Below are 6,000 nucleotides of genomic sequence, written 5' to 3'. Positions count from 1 at the left end.
TCGGGTTCATACTTTGAGATTTCTGCTTTGTTCTGCATTCTTTCTGCAATACAGAAAAACAAGTCTGCCTTTTTTTATAAGATGTTTTTTTTTCTTCACATTTCATTCCCAGAACCTTTCCCCCTTTTCAAAAGAATGTGCTCTTCTCTCCGAGTCCCTTCCCAGCTGCTATGAAAGGGCGAACATGAAAGCAGAAATGATCGGATTGCGTGTATCAGTGTTACAGCATGACGACTTCACACTCGCTAGATGTAGAATTTGACACTGCTAGTATCACTCAGCCAGACATTAATATCCCATGTTACGGCCCCCGTGTCACCCATCCAGGTCAGAGCACAGCGAGTTGTCTCACTTCATACTGTGTGAAGTGTCTCACTGAAAGCTCATCTGTGATGATGTTGTGTGTGTGGAGGAATGAAACTGAGAGCAGACATTACATTTCATACACACCATATAAAAATATTTGGTTGCACTGTGACTTGCCTCGTATATTTTTATTTATAGTCACTAGAATTTAAGACAGATATGATACCTGAAGTTAACTAGTACTTTAACTGTTGAATCTTGAATCCGTGAATCTTCTACTTTTTGAGTCCAATATCAAACCTGTTGCAGATGAATTTTCTACCCTACTTCCTTTGCGGCATGCCACTCTAATCCCTCCTCGTCTCCCTATTTCCTGTCTTCAACTTCACTGTCAGTTTTCCAATAAAGGCGAAACATTGCAAAAAAGAATGACAGAGGCAGAGTAACTTTTTCCCCGCTGTCAGAGATGAGTTTCCAGCTCTCCAATTGTATCCTACACTGCATAGGCTCTACCGCCCTGTACTGCACTCTAATAACAACAGCTTGGCGAAAAATCCCACGGATTAGCGGCAGAGACGGGGGAACGTGGCAAAAAACAAAAACACCCTCAGCCCAAAAATGACAGCAACATCATCAAAAACAACAGAGGACTTGGCGCTATGCCAACAACAAAGAACACAAACATATTTACCCGGCCAAAGAGATCATCGTCATCCTCTTTGGGTTAATCCAACACACAACCCCACCCACCCCTTCCCTTATTCACAAATTCCCCTGCTTCTTGACACACTTGAACGCACACCCACTGGAAAGCGCACCCCCCTTTTTAGAGCCTATTGTTCTATAGAGCAGCCAAACAGCTGGCTGCAGAAGTCATCAGCATCTGCTCTACAGTGCTCCCTGCTTGTAATAGAGGATCATTAGAATTTTAATTTGCCAGAGCAAAGAGGGTTAAGACCCTTGTCTTCCTCAATCCAATCCCCCTTACAGCTCTTAGCGGGCGAGTTGTGCCATCGCTAACAGATGGGGAAAGGGAGATATTCACAGCCAGGCAGGCACTTCCTAGCAAAGCAGGGGATTTTAACACCCCACCACGGCCTGAGTGTCCTCCAGCATGGCTTTAAAGGCGCTGGATGTTGGGATTACCAATCAGCCTCGTGGGCGCGCTGTCCTTACCCAGTCCTCCCACTACATCAAGTGTTTCTCCAACCTCTAAGCAATTACACTCTTTGATCATCTTACAGTTGTTAGCCCAGGAGATTTCTAGTCGTTTAACCTTTTTAATATGTCCACTTCATTAAACCCAATATCGAAAATGTCAGATCTTAAAGGCCTTAATATCTCTGTGATGCTACACTGACTTGAGATAGGCACTTTAGTGTTGAGCCGAGGTGCTGTCAGAACCAAAACTCGGCTTACTCTGTTGTACATGCTTTGTTTGGCTTTGTTAGCAAGGTTATTGAACAGTTTTGATACACATCTGTCATGTTTAGGATTGATACAGTATGTCTGCGCAATGTTTTCTAGTCTTCAGTTAATTTTCAAAAGACAATGTGGAATGATAACACTTATTACTGTATTTCTTACTCGCTTTTTCCACTAGCTTCCACAAGGCACTTGCGACACTGTGTTAGTCATTATTGATTTCAACAATTCTCCGGAACCTGTGATCTTGAGCAAACTCTTCCCATCAGACCTGTTTGGAGAACAGCTTGTGTTTAACTATGACTCATTCCCTTCCTCATAAGCACAAAACACGGCGTCCTGAAGTCTATTCTGGCATTGCTTAGTGCCGTTAATCAGTATTTTCCCCCCCCGAGTCTTTTTAAAGCCAATGAGAGGGCGATGGGAAAGGGACAGCCTGGTTTTTTAATCTTAACCACTCTATCATCTCTGGATACAGAACAAGCCTTCATTCTTTCCTCTAATAGAGTCTCTCCGTTGTGCTAGCCCAACCCACAGTTAGGTATGTAATATATCTGACGGCTGCTTTCTACCAATTGTTGTTGCAAGAGCCTCTCCTTCTAGAACGAGTGGACTTGCCGTGACACGTCTCATTTTGCCTTGTAATTGCTCAGGGACACAGTCCTCCATGCTGACAGTTTTTTCGCGCTCCCTGGCTTCTTCCCCTCCCCCTCTCTCTTTCTGCCTGTGAATCTGATGATGACTACGTTTCCTGTCAGTATTTTTCCCACTTACCTTTCTCTTTTTTTGCTAATTTGCCAAAGTAGTGTCAAATGTGTCTCCCATTACTTTTTTTTTAAGGCAGGCTCTTACTGGTATAATCCATGTGAGAGTGATTTTAAGTCAAATGTCTTCACTGCTTCACGTTTAAGAATCAGACATTTCTTTTTTTTTATATTTTGTCTTCCTGCCTTTTTAATAAGCCGACAGGGTGAGCTAGAATCAGAAATTGTTTTGCATTTATGCTTTGAAACTGACTGAAACGGATAATTGGTTATACAAAAAGTTTGCTAAATAGGATAAAACACGACATTAGGACTAGCAACTGATACCTGGGTTTCTTATTAACTAGCTACGATCAGCTTCTGGTATTATTACTGTGTGTGTGTGTGTGTGTGTGTGTGTGTGTGTGTGTGTGTGTGTGTGTGTGTGTGTGTGTGTGTGTGTAGTGTGTGTGTGTGTGTGTGTGTGTGTGTGTGTGTGTGTGTGTGTGTGTGTGTGTGTGTGTGTGTGTGTGTGTGTGTGTGTGTGTGTGTGTGTGTGTGTGTGTGTGTTCGTTCATTAAGTCTAACCACTGATACTTGGGTACGTGCTGTCAAATTAAAATTACATTTGGAAAACTCCGATGGTGAACAGTCGGCACAACGTTTTCCTGGCATGAGAATGAGAGGCTGGTTTGTTGCTCAAAGTGGACGTTTTACTGGCTTCATGGTTCGTTTAGACTGACCTGAGTTCAGTGACCTGATCCCTCTATAAGAATTAACCCTCTGTTAGCCTCACACAGCAACCATTTCTCAGCGCTAATGCAGCGGCCTTCCTTGTAGATGTAACAACAAAAGGAGTGGGTTTGCTTTAAGCTTCTAGATATCTTGTCCCATTCTGTATTCATTCAGCTGATGAGATGTTTCTCCTACTAAAGCTCCGATCTCCTTATTCCTTCATCAATATATGTTTTTATTACACAGATACATTGTGAACTCTTGACTTATCACTGAAGCCATCTGTGTCGAAAAAATCTTTGTTTTAAGCACCCAATGTTTCCAATACATGCATTTGGTGTCGACAAATCCTACTGTATACCTACTTTCTATGATAATGAATAGAAGTACTTTACATTTCTGAGACAATCCCACATAGAATAAAGCAGTTTGAAGTCACATAATGAACACCGTTAGCACTCATCTGTCTTCAGGAGTTGTATTGACTGCCACCACAAAAGATCAGAACAGAGGCTAGAGGCTTTTGTCCTAAACTGCCCCCTTAGGCCTTTTTGTCCCCTGCTGCCTCCCATCCTGGGGTCATCAATTGATCACCTTTACCACCTCCATTAGCACCACCTCTTCTTCCTCAGAGGGCCTCCAGTGTCCCTGAGGCGTCTCGGCGAACAACTGCTCGGCTCACGGTGTCAGATGGCGTCTTGAAACGAGGCTGTGCAGATAATGTTTCTGCATCTGTTGGAGACGTTAAACCAGTCTGTCTGCCAGGGCTGGAATGAATGTCTATTCCTTTGATCTGCAAATGTGGCTTTCTAAATGCATATCAGTAACTCCTCTGAATGATATACCTGACATGTGCTTTACGGGGGTGTTGCATTATGATTTATATTATTAAAATAGTTGTTTTGATTGTGTTGTTTTATATTTGTTTTGAGGATATAAATTCTTTATTTAATCTATTCAAAATCATGCACCTGCAACTAGAGCTCTACTTATTACTAATTATTTCAGAGAATGAATCCTGCAGTTATTTCAATACTATTTGGTCCCAGCTTCTCAAATATGACTTATTTATGCTTTTTCTTGTCTCATATGAGTTAATCATATGTTTGAGTCTTGAATGTAGGTCAAAAAAAGGAGAAATGTATTTTTGCCTTTTTTCACTTCCTTTGGAAATTTTATTGACCCAAAAACTGGCCTGTAGTAGCTCAATAATGAAAAGTGTGTTGTGTGTGTGTGTGTGTGTGTGTGTGTGTGTGTGTGTGTGTGTGTGTGTGTGTGTGTGTGTGTGTGTGTGTGTGTGTGTGTGTGTGTGTGTGTGTGTGTAAAAACAAAGTGGCTGTTTGTAATGGTGCTGTTGTTTGTTTGTGTCAAGCGAGCGATAAGGCCCTGCAATAGACCATGGCTAATATGATTTCATAAATACTCAGACCAAGGATTAAATAATGAGCCATATGGTCATTAGTGATGGTGTTATTAATGTTCTTTTCTGCGGGGGTGTTTTAAATGTACTTAAATCTGGGTCTTGTTACTGAGATAAATCGCTACACATATAATGCCATAATCACATAAAACCATAAATAAATTCACTTATTATGACAGATTTAATTTGTATATAATGGTTTTTAGTGTTAGAGCTGTGGATGAACTCACCGTGATGTTTCGTTTGTGGACATTTTGAAGCCTTAAATTTGTTTTTTTGAAATAAGAATGGACAGCTAAGTGCAACTGAATGCTGAACACAACATATTGAGACACCCACATTGTTACAGCTAACTTGTCATGAACTGCAAAACCACTGTTAAAGGGTTTAACTTGGAGAATGCCATTGAAGCGATCTGTACCAACATCCTAAATGATACCCTGCTTCATCGTCAATTTGACACTAAACCGGACCAATTTACAAAACAAACATCCTGCTGTATTGAATAACTAGCAACTGGGATTATAAATCCATTATAATTAGTTTTTAATGAAGTGAAAAAAAGGGTCATTTTCCCATAAACTCCTATACATCTGGACTGGGCTTCACTTTCACATTGGCTTTGTTTTCAGACTTATTTATTTTATCGTTTATTTGGCAGGGACAATGCACAGTAATGAACACTTAAAACATTCAAATGTGCCAAGCGTAACAGTGCCAGATTTAGCTTTGAGCTAATTTCCATCCGCAGTCCCTCACATAAAACATTTAAGAAAATTACATTTTACAAACATAGCAAAAACAAAATACATGATATGCAAAAGGGCAAGAGCAGCATACACGAGTATTAACCACATGGCAGTACAATATAGCAGCGACTTGGAGGTTGCTACTCGGTTGAGGAAGCATCCCCAGTGTAGCTGAGCCTCAAGTCTCAGATAACCACTTCAAAGATGATCCAGATCAGTAGTTATAAAATCGGTATGTCTGTCGGCCGTTCTGGAAGATCGGTATTACTGAAAGTGCATTCGGCCTCCTGCTGTCGTGTCTCAGTTTACACAGGTGCTGCAATGTTATGTCAGACCTGCTGGATTTAGATTCTCTGCACTCGCCAGATTGCAGCTCCAAATGTGTATGTGTGTGTATAGTAACATGAGCATGTGTGTCTGCGTAGAGCTGTGGGAGTGCAGCACACTTTCAGATCATTCACTCTCATACTGCGTTGAAACACACTTAGACACAAGGAGCTGGCGTGACACTGCAACATCTTAGATGGAGCGTGGGAAGGTGGATCAAAGCTAAATTCACTTTTTTTTTGCCTCATCCTGTCTTTATTGGCTGGCTCAGAGCTTCAAGTCTGTCATTAGAGCG

This window comes from Notothenia coriiceps, unplaced genomic scaffold (genome assembly GCF_000735185.1).
Source record: "Notothenia coriiceps isolate Sejong01 unplaced genomic scaffold, NC01 NC01_scaffold00001599, whole genome shotgun sequence".
Lineage (NCBI taxonomy): Eukaryota > Metazoa > Chordata > Actinopteri > Perciformes > Nototheniidae > Notothenia > Notothenia coriiceps.
The sequence above is the reverse complement of the archived record's forward strand: the minus strand, read 5'-3'. Positions refer to the sequence as shown.